At 47.7% G+C, this 11,294-nt stretch overlaps 1 long non-coding RNA gene across 1 annotated transcript in view; it reads right to left on the reverse strand.

The window, feature by feature from the left end:
• LOC144167242 (uncharacterized) overlaps positions 1-10,656 on the reverse strand; it is a 174,435-nt gene extending 163,779 nt beyond the window's left edge. Inside the window, exon 1 of the long non-coding RNA XR_013321897.1 lies at positions 10,500-10,656. This is a non-coding gene — a long non-coding RNA (uncharacterized LOC144167242). The remainder of the gene's footprint in view (positions 1-10,499) is intronic.
• Positions 10,657-11,294: the final 638 nt, after the last annotated feature.

Here is an 11,294-nt window from a genome sequence, read left to right on the forward strand (position 1 = left end):
CACAGGAAACAAACATACCTAACATAAATACCCCAGAAAGTGAATGGGAAAATCGCCCCGCCGGTAGCGTAGTGGTTATCGCACCAGACCGGTATTCTGGAGGTCGTGGGTTCGGATCCCACCTGGCGGGCATTTTTTCTTCACTTTCTTTCTTTCCAAATTCCTAATCTGTTTCAATGATCTACCACATCCTCCCCTTTGCTTTCCGAGGTTTTCTCGACTGCCAACCCTTATTTCTGTGTTATTTTCAACGAGCCCCTCATTTCCTATTCTGATTCGCTACATGCATAGCGAGGGCCTCTGTTCTGGCAGTCTTGTTGCCAAAGGGAGCTTAAGAGGGTTCAATGCTGGTCGACCACTCTGGACATGTCGTAGACACTCGAGTCACGACCCGGGGGTTAAAAAGAAGGTCCCCTTCACCCCGATTAGTCCGAATGGCGCTGGCTACCACCCCCAAGCACAGGAAACAAACATACCTAACATAAATACCCCAGAAAGTGAATGGGAAAATCGCCCCGCCGGTAGCGTAGTGGTTATCGCACCAGACCGGTATTCTGGAGGTCGTGGGTTCGGATCCCACCTGGCGGGCATTTTTTCTTCACTTTCTTTCTTTCTTTCCAAATTCCTAATCTGTTTCAATGATCTACCACATCCTCCCCTTTGCTTTCCGAGGTTTTCTCGACTGCCAACCCTTATTTCTGTGTTATTTTCAACGAGCCCCTCATTTCCTATTCTGATTCGCTACATGCATAGCGAGGGCCTCTGTTCTGGCAGTCTTATTGCCAAAGGGAGCTTAAGAGGGTTCAAAGCTGGTCGACCACTCTGGACATGTCGTAGACACTCGAGTCACGACCCGGGAGTTAAAAAGAAGGTCCCCTTCACCCCGATTAGTCCGAATGGCGCTGGCTACCACCCCCAAGCACAGGAAACAAACATACCTAACATAAATACCCCAGAAAGTGAATGGGAAAATCGCCCCGCCGGTAGCGTAGTGGTTATCGCACCAGACCGGTATTCTGGAGGTCGTGGGTTCGGATCCCACCTGGCGGGCATTTTTTCTTCACTTTCTTTCTTTCTTTCCAAATTCCTAATCTGTTTCAATGATCTACCACATCCTCCCCTTTGCTTTCCGAGGTTTTCTCGACTGCCAACCCTTATTTCTGTGTTATTTTCAACGAGCCCCTCATTTCCTATTCTGATTCGCTACATGCATAGCGAGGGCCTCTGTTCTGGCAGTCTTGTTGCCAAAGGGAGCTTAAGAGGGTTCAAAGCTGGTCGACCACTCTGGACATGTCGTAGACACTCGAGTCACGACCCGGGGGTTAAAAAGAAGGTCCCCTTCACCCCGATTAGTCCGAATGGCGCTGGCTACCACCCCCAAGCACAGGAAACAAACATACCTAACATAAATACCCCAGAAAGTGAATGGGAAAATCGCCCTGCCGGTAGCGTAGTGGTTATCGCACCAGACCGGTATTCTGGAGGTCGTGGGTTCGGATCCCACCTAGCGGGCATTTTTTCTTCACTTTCTTTCTTTCTTTCCAAATTCCTAATCTGTTTCAATGATCTACCACATCCTCCCCTTTGCTTTCCGAGGTTTTCTCGACTGCCAACCCTTATTTCTGTGTTATTTTCAACGAGCCCCTCATTTCCTATTCTGATTCGCTACATGCATAGCGAGGGCCTCTGTTCTGGCAGTCTTGTTGCCAAAGGGAGCTTAAGAGGGTTCAAAGCTGGTCGACCACTCTGGACATGTCGTAGACACTCGAATCACGACCCGGGGGTTAAAAAGAAGGTCCCCTTCACCCCGATCAGTCCGAATGGCGCTGGCTACCACCCCCAAGCACAGGAAACAAACATACCTAACATAAATACCCCAGAAAGTGAATGGGAAAATCGCCCCGCCGGTAGCGTAGTGGTTATCGCACCAGACCGGTATTCTGGAGGTCGTGGGTTCGGATCCCACCTGGCGGGCATTTTTTCTTCACTTTCTTTCTTTCTTTCCAAATTCCTAATCTGTTTCAATGATCTACCACATCCTCCCCTTTGCTTTCCGAGGTTTTCTCGACTGCCAACCCTTATTTCTGTGTTATTTTCAACGAGCCCCTCATTTCCTATTCTGATTCGCTACATGCATAGCGAGGGCCTCTATTCTGGCAGTCTTGTTGCCAAAGGGAGCTTAAGAGGGTTCAAAGCTGGTCGACCACTCTGGACATGTCGTAGACACTCGAGTCACGACCCGGGGGTTAAAAAGAAGGTCCCCTTCACCCCGATTAGTCCGAACGGCGCTGGCTACCACCCCCAAGCACAGGAAACAAACATACCTAACATAAATACCCCAGAAAGTGAATGGGAAAATCGCCCTGCCGGTAGCGTAGTGGTTATCACACCAGACCGGTATTCTGGAGGTCGTGGGTTCGGATCCCACCTGGCGGGCATTTTTTCTTCACTTTCTTTCTTTCTTTCCAAATTCCTAATCTGTTTCAATGATCTACCACATCCTCCCCTTTGCTTTCCGAGGTTTTCTCGACTGCCAACCCTTATTTCTGTGTTATTTTCAACGAGCCCATCATTTCCTATTCTGATTCGCTACATGCATAGCGAGGGCCTCTGTTCTGGCAGTCTTGTTGCCAAAGGGAGCTTAAGAGGGTTCAAAGCTGGTCGACCACTCTGGACATGTCGTAGACACTCGAGTCACGACCCGGGGGTTAAAAAGAAGGTCCCCTTCACCCCGATTAGTCCGAATGGCGCTGGCTACCACCCCCAAGCACAGGAAACAAACATACCTAACATAAATACCCCAGAAAGTGAATGGGAAAATCGCCCCGCCGGTAGCGTAGTGGTTATCGCACCAGACCGGTATTCTGGAGGTCGTGGGTTCGGATCCCACCTGGCGGGCATTTTTTCTTCACTTTCTTTCTTTCTTTCCAAATTCCTAATCTGTTTCAATGATCTACCACATCCTCCCCTTTGCTTTCCGAGGTTTTCTCGACTGCCAACCCTTATTTCTGTGTTATTTTCAACGAGCCCCTCATTTCCTATTCTGATTCGCTACATGCATAGCGAGGGCCTCTGTTCTGGCAGTCTTGTTGCCAAAGGGAGCTTAAGAGGGTTCAAAGCTGGTCGACCACTCTGGACATGTCGTAGACACTCGAGTCACGACCCGGGGGTTAAAAAGAAGGTCCCCTTCACCCCGATTAGTCCGAATGGCGCTGGCTACCACCCCCAAGCACAGGAAACAAACATACCTAACATAAATACCCCAGAAAGTGAATGGGAAAATCGCCCCGCCGGTAGCGTAGTGGTTATCGCACCAGACCGGTATTCTGGAGGTCGTGGGTTCGGATCCCACCTGGCGGGCATTTTTTCTTCACTTTCTTTCTTTCTTTCCAAATTCCTAATCTGTTTCAATGATCTACCACATCCTCCCCTTTGCTTTCCGAGGTTTTCTCGACTGCCAACCCTTATTTCTGTGTTATTTTCAACGAGCCCCTCATTTCCTATTCTGATTCGCTACATGCATAGCGAGGGCCTCTGTTCTGGCAGTCTTGTTGCCAAAGGGAGCTTAAGAGGGTTCAAAGCTGGTCGACCACTCTGGACATGTCGTAGACACTCGAGTCACGACCCGGGGGTTAAAAAGAAGGTCCCCTTCACCCCGATTAGTCCGAATGGCGCTGGCTACCACCCCCAAGCACAGGAAACAAACATACCTAACATAAATACCCCAGAAAGTGAATGGGAAAATCGCCCCGCCGGTAGCGTAGTGGTTATCGCACCAGACCGGTATTCTGGAGGTCGTGGGTTCGGATCCCACCTGGCGGGCATTTTTTCTTCACTTTCTTTCTTTCTTTCTTTCCAAATTCCTAATCTGTTTCAATGATCTACCACATCCTCCCCTTTGCTTTCCGAGGTTTTCTCGACTGCCAACCCTTATTTCTATATATATATATATATATATATAAACAATGTCTGACAACCCCTCTATAAAAGCGCTATGCTTTTTCTACAATGTGAACAAGCTAAAAGGTGGCTCAAACAGTGATCGCAAATACCACAACTTTGCGTATGGGGGCAATAAATGTGTTTCCAAAACATCTGCCTTCCATTGTGTTTACTAAAATGCTGCCGTTATGTAGCTGTGTCGCTTCTTTGTTTTAAGGTATGACTGTTAAGAAACACTGAATCGTCTAACCGGTAAGAACAGAAACGAGCTTTCTTCCTTTGCTACATCATATCTTGAAGCCGTATACTTTCGCTTATATTGTGGGACGCAATTCGATGCTCGATGACTTGATCCTTGATCATCGAGCATCGGTCGGCGATTCTCGATGATCGATGATCCGATGAAACGATGGCTCGTGGCCGAAGGCACGAGGAAAACGATGAGATACTTCAAGGAAACAAGATGTACAATATGTACACTTTATTTACACTACGGTTTTATTAATGTCAAGGATCATTGTCACATACAAAAGGTCGGGTGAGGGCCTCGTCTAGCGAGGCTCGCCCCGCTCTTCTCTTATGTTCCCCCAATCTCCCTCAAAACACACAACACCGTCCACAAAAGGCGCGTCGAAATTTGAAAGGGAGGATGGCTCATTGATTAAACCGCACAAGTCCGCTGATTGGCCACCATGACAAACAAAGCAGGTTGCGTACAAAATAGCCCCGTTAGCTACCTCTCTCACTGTCATACAGAACTCCGGAGGTATTCAGCAAAACGCAAATATAGCACAAACAAAACCAACCATCGAAACGCAAACCTTTTGCCAGCCATCGGGGGTCGCGCGGCTTGTCATAAAGTATTTTCCTCCATGCCGTGCCGACTATGGTTGTGCGCCACGCTGCCAAAATTCCTTTCCCTCGTAGACACGTTGAGGAAAGACTGGTCGCCTACCTCCTGCCGCATCCCAGCTGCCAAGGGGCCAGGCTCAGATCTGTGACGGATGGAAACTTCGCCCAGTAGCTTTGAGTTGTGCGACGGTCGTATACAGAACGTCTGGTGCCCTCTTCCTATACCTTTGACCCCTTGGTTGACCTCCAGTTCACGTGCGGTTCGGGCAATCTCCTGGCAGTAATCGTGTTCGTTAAAATGTGAACGGTTCCCCTGCACCGGTTTCCCAAACTAACGCAAGGAAACCGTCCCTCGAAAGCTGACATCGTTTAAACTACAATGGGGTGACTGACGTATTTGTATACCTCCTCTCCGAGCCCGGTCGTCAGGTGAACACAAATGCATGGCGAATAATAAAGAAGCCTCATCGGCTTCTCCTTACGTCCCTCGCGTCCAAGTCACCTCGGCTGGCGTGAAAGGAAGCACAGCATAGGTAAACACGCTATACCTAACTAATGATATCGAGTTGCCAGGTAGTTTTAATTAATTGAGGTGCCCGAACTTAACAGTCCCCCACCCTCCCGATACAATCACTGTGCAAAGGGTTCGCCCTCTCAAGACAAATTCCTGCCCACTCCCAACCAAAGTATAATTACAAATATTCCAGTAAATGCATCAATGCTGTCTGCAGGAGTAATGCCATCGTTTACAAATCGAGATCAAGGATTTTCTGAGGTTTTATCGGCATTCTTGTGTAGCCTACAACTAACTGAAGTCTTTCAAAGCTGTAATAAAAATCATGCATGACTGTACAAAATGGTCAATCTGCTTCAAGAAAAACCTTTTCCGATCTACATTACGCAACATAAACACTCCTTTGAATATATTCTGGTTATCGTGCTTTACATTCCAAGTGATCTAATTTTCTGATTTATTCAGCACATCAAGATTAGCCGCTCGATGCTAATAAATACATTCTATAAAGAAACCGATGTGGTTGGTGTAAGCCTGACAAAAATACCTTCTGCTCCTGATAATATGCTATTCCAGATACTGTAAGGTTTTTCTTAAAGACACTGCATGGTAAACAGCGTGGCTGTTATTTTGTAGCGTGACCTACACTGACCGAGGTCGAGCAGTTTTACGTGGATCATGGAGAGCTGTGCTGCGGAAGCGCGGCGTGGGCCGGCCCGGTCCACTTGATGATCATGTGAGGGGTGGCCGGGGTTGGAACCGATGGCTACTGCGTCGCAGCAACATCGGCGTGCGCCTGTGGAAGCACACCCCAGGCGTCCAGCGTCTTCGCCGACCTCCGTTCCGCACGTGGCGACCCGCTCCACTTGATTATCATTGGAGAAGTGGCCGGGTGTGAAACCGATGGCTCCTGCGTCGAAACAACACTGGCGTGCGCCTCTGGAACCAGCTTATTTCTGGGGCGATTGGTGACGCTGCGCCGGAGCCGCTTGATAAATATACATATGTCTTAGAACACGTATACCATGAGTGTCTTATTGAAGAAGCAGTAACCAGGATAATCAAGCAAATCCTAGACAACCAGGAAAGCTAAGAATAATCAGCAAAAGCTTAACTTAGCCTTCGTATATCCTTGCATAGCCGAGATAAGCCAATCCTAATTTTTTTACCACTCAAGGACTGATGCCGCTAGGCTGCTTCGTCAGTTCGCGTGCAGTACCTCCATTACTGAATGGAATACACCGGATTTTGTGCATCCGCACCTCCACAACCAAGACCCTCTACCTCATGGTCGTCTTCCATGTGGGCTGTCTCGATCACAGTTTACTTTACTTTGTAGGCTGTGGTTGGGAGTGGCCTTCACGAAAGCCTACTCCTTCCTCATCGGGATGGCCAGTAGTGCACACTGCGACGCCTGCGAGGTTGAAGAGACAATCGAACATGTGCTTTGTTGTTGCCCCCAGTACTCATCGGAAGGACGCGTTTTGGCAGCCGAGCTCAGCCGATTGGAAAATGAACAGTTCAAACGCGACTATTCTAGGGCAACGACCCTACAATGGAGTTCACAGAAGGCAACAAAAGCCCTTCACAGTTTTATGAAGAACACAGGTTTAGCTGAGAGACTAGTGCCCACGAAGAGACGAAACTGTGTGCGTAACCCAGCTCCCATCGCCTCTTTTTAGCCTGCCCTCTCTTTTATCCCCTGAACACCCCTTCCCCAGTGCCGAGTAGCAAACCGGTTTCCAAGCCTGTATTAGGTGGTAGTGGTGTCCCGAAAAATGGCGCATACCCTCTTAAGGGATTGGCCAAGAAGAGTTATGTTTTCATTACATTTAATCATGCCAGGCAATATAATTGAGCAGAAGAGAGAATTTGGTCTAATTTAATAAAACAGAGAGAAAGAAAACACGAAAAAACAACAAAGAGAAGAGTACGAAAACTATAGTAAAAGTCAGCCCAATCGGATTGTTTTAACACTGCAGACGAGCTGTCTACGAAATGAAGGAGTGGATGATAACCTCTCGGCCTTTCCTTTCGCTTTTCTTATCCTTCTCCTCCTGCACTCACTGTTCCACAGCAGCTTTCCTTTCGCGCACAATCGTATCCTCTCCAAATGATACATCTAAGCCCATGTTGATCATCCCAACAAAGTTATCTAAATCTTTACGCGAACAAAACAATCCCGAAACTCGTCTGTATACCTGTCGATAACTGAACAAATGCTTTCCCACATAACATTGCAACAATAAGGGAGTGTTCATCGTTTTTTAAAGTAATAAATTGTTCTTAGAAATTCGAATTGATTAGAGCAGTTATGCGGTGATGTTGCAGATGTTATCTATTTGATTGTTTCGTATTTGTGTTATGTAAGCGTAGACTCTGTCCCTGGGCCACATTGTTTTAAGTGCGAATGCACTTTATAAGCGACCCTGAATTCCGGCGACCGCCGTCCGTCCACATAGCAACAGCTGCGGGTGCGCGCGCTCCTCGTCTTCCTTGGTAACGGGGGGAGATGGGCGCGCGCTGCCTGACCGCTGACATGGCACATACACACGTGGGGGATTGGCCAGGAATCGGGCGTGAGAAGGGCTAATGCACCCGCTTAAAGGAGTACTGACACGAAATTTCAAAGCTGAGATCCGCTCTAGCAATCAAGTACAACGACAACACAAATAAGTGTATGTGCATGGCACATACCCACGTGGGGGATTGGCCAGGAATCGGGCGTGAGAAGGGCTAATGCACCCGCTTAAAGGAGTACTGACACGAAATTTCAAAGCTGAGATCCGCTCTAGCAATCAAGTACAACGACAACACAAATAGGTGTCTGTGAATAAATGCATCTTTCTTTTTTTGTAGTTGAGTGTGTGTGTGTGATCTATCTTTCACGAACATTACCGAACCGCGCAAATTCAACTCGTGCATTCGCACTTTCACATTCTTCCCCTCGGGGAAATGCGGGGAAATTTTTGTTGCTTACGTACCTGCTCTGGTGCGCAGAGTCTGTATGCATGCTGTGAGGAGGCGCTTTGAAGAGCCGGCAGTCTGATTACGAAAAACGAAAAGAACGAAGCGCTGGTTCCGGTGGTGACGGCGTGCGCGTGCGGAAGTCGGAAACCGACAGGAAAAAAAGGAGGAGGACGAGGTTGCGAGCACTGGAGGCAGGCAGAATCAAATGGTTCGAGAAGCTCTATGCTGGGCGAGAACGCCTAGGAGGTCTTAACCGGTAAGCCGCCCCTTCCTTCTTGAAGGTCTTTGCTGGGAGCGAAGGTCCAGGGGATGTTGGTGTCGAACCGAATCTCTTTCGCGGCCTCAAGACACGGAAAGACTCGGCAGCCTTAGAAACGCAGCTGGTTTCAAATAGCAGGCGCAACAGCGGCATCGACGCCATTGCCTGACTACAGAAGCGCTACCGACCAATGCCCTGTGCCAGCACACCACCCTAGCAGACGGACAGGGCACCTGGACCACGCGAGCGTGAACTATTTTGTAGCGACAGTTACAATGGCCGCATTCTCCCCGTTTCGCAGTGCCCGGTGGCCGCAGCGCCAGTTGAGTGGTTCCGTAGCTGGCAGCGGTTCCTAAAGAACCTGCGCAGACTAGGGAACATAGGGATTCCCTAGCCACCATAGCTGAAAGCGCCGCTTTCCATGCTCTCCCGAAGAAAGAAGGGAAGAATAAAGAAATAAAAAGAGAAAAAAAAACGAATACGAAGTAAAAAAAATCACAATAAAAAACACTGTCGAAGGGGCGCCTTTTTGGGATTCGTCGTCTGGTATTGAAAGGTAGTAGGAGTAACTGAAAGAACCCAGGCCTCGTCGTCGAACTTAACCAAGAGGAGGCAGCGAGGGCAGGGGACAGATAAAGAACGAGCCGCACGCCTCAAGAAGCGTCGAGAGGCCACCGCGGCAAGTATCACAACCGCTTCCAATGGCTAGGCCCAACAACGCCGTAGCCTCTGCAAGGCAATGCAGCAAGCAGGCTCTGAATCGTTCCGAAACTAATTAGACGGCAAAGGTAGCTCCTACAATCGTTAAATTCTTGTTTATAATAATATCTACTGAATTACATCATTGCTTCTAGGCCTTGCGAACACAAAATATTTCGAAGCAAACAATTTAACAAACTTTTGTAGTGAGAACTCGAGCATAAATTTTAAAGCAAAGCTTTTTACCTGTATAAGCCAGCGGTTCCATCGTGTCGTGCGCGACAGGAAACCCCAAGCGCGGTTGGGGAAGAAGACTGCAGTTTTCACTGACGGAGCAGAGTGTTGATGGCACGGGGAAGGGCTACTTAGCGTGCCCCGCCCACAGGTGCCTGCTAACACATGCGGATGCGTAGACGGGACGGCTTTGTGGTCTGCTATGCGACGGTGTTTTTGAGTCTCTTTTGGCTCACTTTCGTGTTCATTGCACGCTTTGTTCGGATGGCTTGATTACCTTTTTCGACAGCACCTCCACGGTGACCCGCACCCGACGGCATTTATTGTTCGTATGGCAAAAACACGTTAAGGATTGGTTTGAAGGGCGGAAAAATAAAATGCAGAGACCACATAGAGACATCTTTCCGCTAGAGAAACGCTACCTTTTGCGTAGTGCTTGCATAAATGGAACTCCACTTTCTAAATTGGCGAATACCGATGGGTTGTGTTTCAAGAGGTATTCCAAAAGGCGAAATAAGCAACTGACGCTGAATAATAGCGATTATAAAACCTCCCTCAGCTTTCACGCGATTCTCAAACTCACTGAACTAGTTTAAATTGGTATAAATGTGAATCACTGATGTCACATGCGGAATTGTTTCGGTGCCTGCTCTTTTGTTGCGCGGTGTTGTAGCCTGAACTAACACATCAGGATGGGTAGGTTGCTTTGTCTCGCCCTCCGAAGGACGCTCCGGTCCGTTTTCTTTGAACTGACGCATGCCAGGGCTAAAGCGGCGGCGTCTGCCGCTTTAGCCCGGCCGTGGCAAATGCTGCTGCATTCGGGACGCTGCCCCGCGAATTACAAATAACGGTTGGAAGAATCTCTGGGTTCAATATTTGTAGAGCCACGTGTGTGAATTTCAGTGACGTTGCATGCCCAATTGCTGTAGGTGTACCTGAGAGATTTGCTTTCCAACAACCTACACACCGTGGATTGGAGGCAATATTTTCCTAGGTTGCTCTAATACATATACAATGCTTCGCACTTACCTGCCTTACAGGTCAAAAGAAATAAATAATGTTGAGGATATAATCCAACCGTTTTAAGTGGACATCAGTCGTTGTATCGGCTGACGCTCGTAAAAGAGCCTCCTTCAAATGCGTTTCCGAGAACTTCAGTAAAACCGCCACCAATTTTGACACCATAACGAGCTAGGGACACCCAATAAAAGCAGTCTCACACGTCTTTTGATGAACGTCTACTAGAATACAGTTCCCTTAAATGCCAGCAAACGACAAGAGCTTTTGACCTTTGAACTGCGCATGTAGCGCTAATGATATGTTTCAGAAGCGAAACAATTTTTTGTGAGCTTGATCCAGAAATAAGATGCGAACAAATGAGCTTGAAGCGTTTAAAATGTGCCATGGGTATGATCTTTGTATTACCTAATTTTTATAGCAAAGTTGTCTCCGAGTAGGCGTGTGTAGCTGTAGACAAAGTGAGGTTTTGCGCACGGCATTAAAATAAATGAGCACTGACAAATGAGATGGAAGCCAAACTGAAGGCGAATTATGAAAACGCCATCCCCAGCGTGGCCCATGTGCTTTTTCGACATGCTAATATTTGAGTGTCAGTAATGGTACACCAAAATATTGTTGAAATAACCTTTGATAATAAAAAAAACTTGGTACTTTTCCTTATACGAATACTCAATCCCTAATACCCACGCTAATTCTTACAAATTTTTAATCAAATATTCACAAATATACAGAAGTATTTTTCTGTTGTTTACAAAAATAATAAAATGGGGGCATCAAACCAAATGTAGTGCCAACGCATCTATG

The sequence above is a fragment of the Haemaphysalis longicornis genome, unplaced genomic scaffold, assembly GCF_048455015.1.
Source record: "Haemaphysalis longicornis isolate Haplotype H1 unplaced genomic scaffold, Haemaphysalis longicornis Haplotype H1 scaffold_2, whole genome shotgun sequence".
In the NCBI taxonomy this organism is placed as follows: Eukaryota; Metazoa; Arthropoda; class Arachnida; order Ixodida; family Ixodidae; genus Haemaphysalis; species Haemaphysalis longicornis.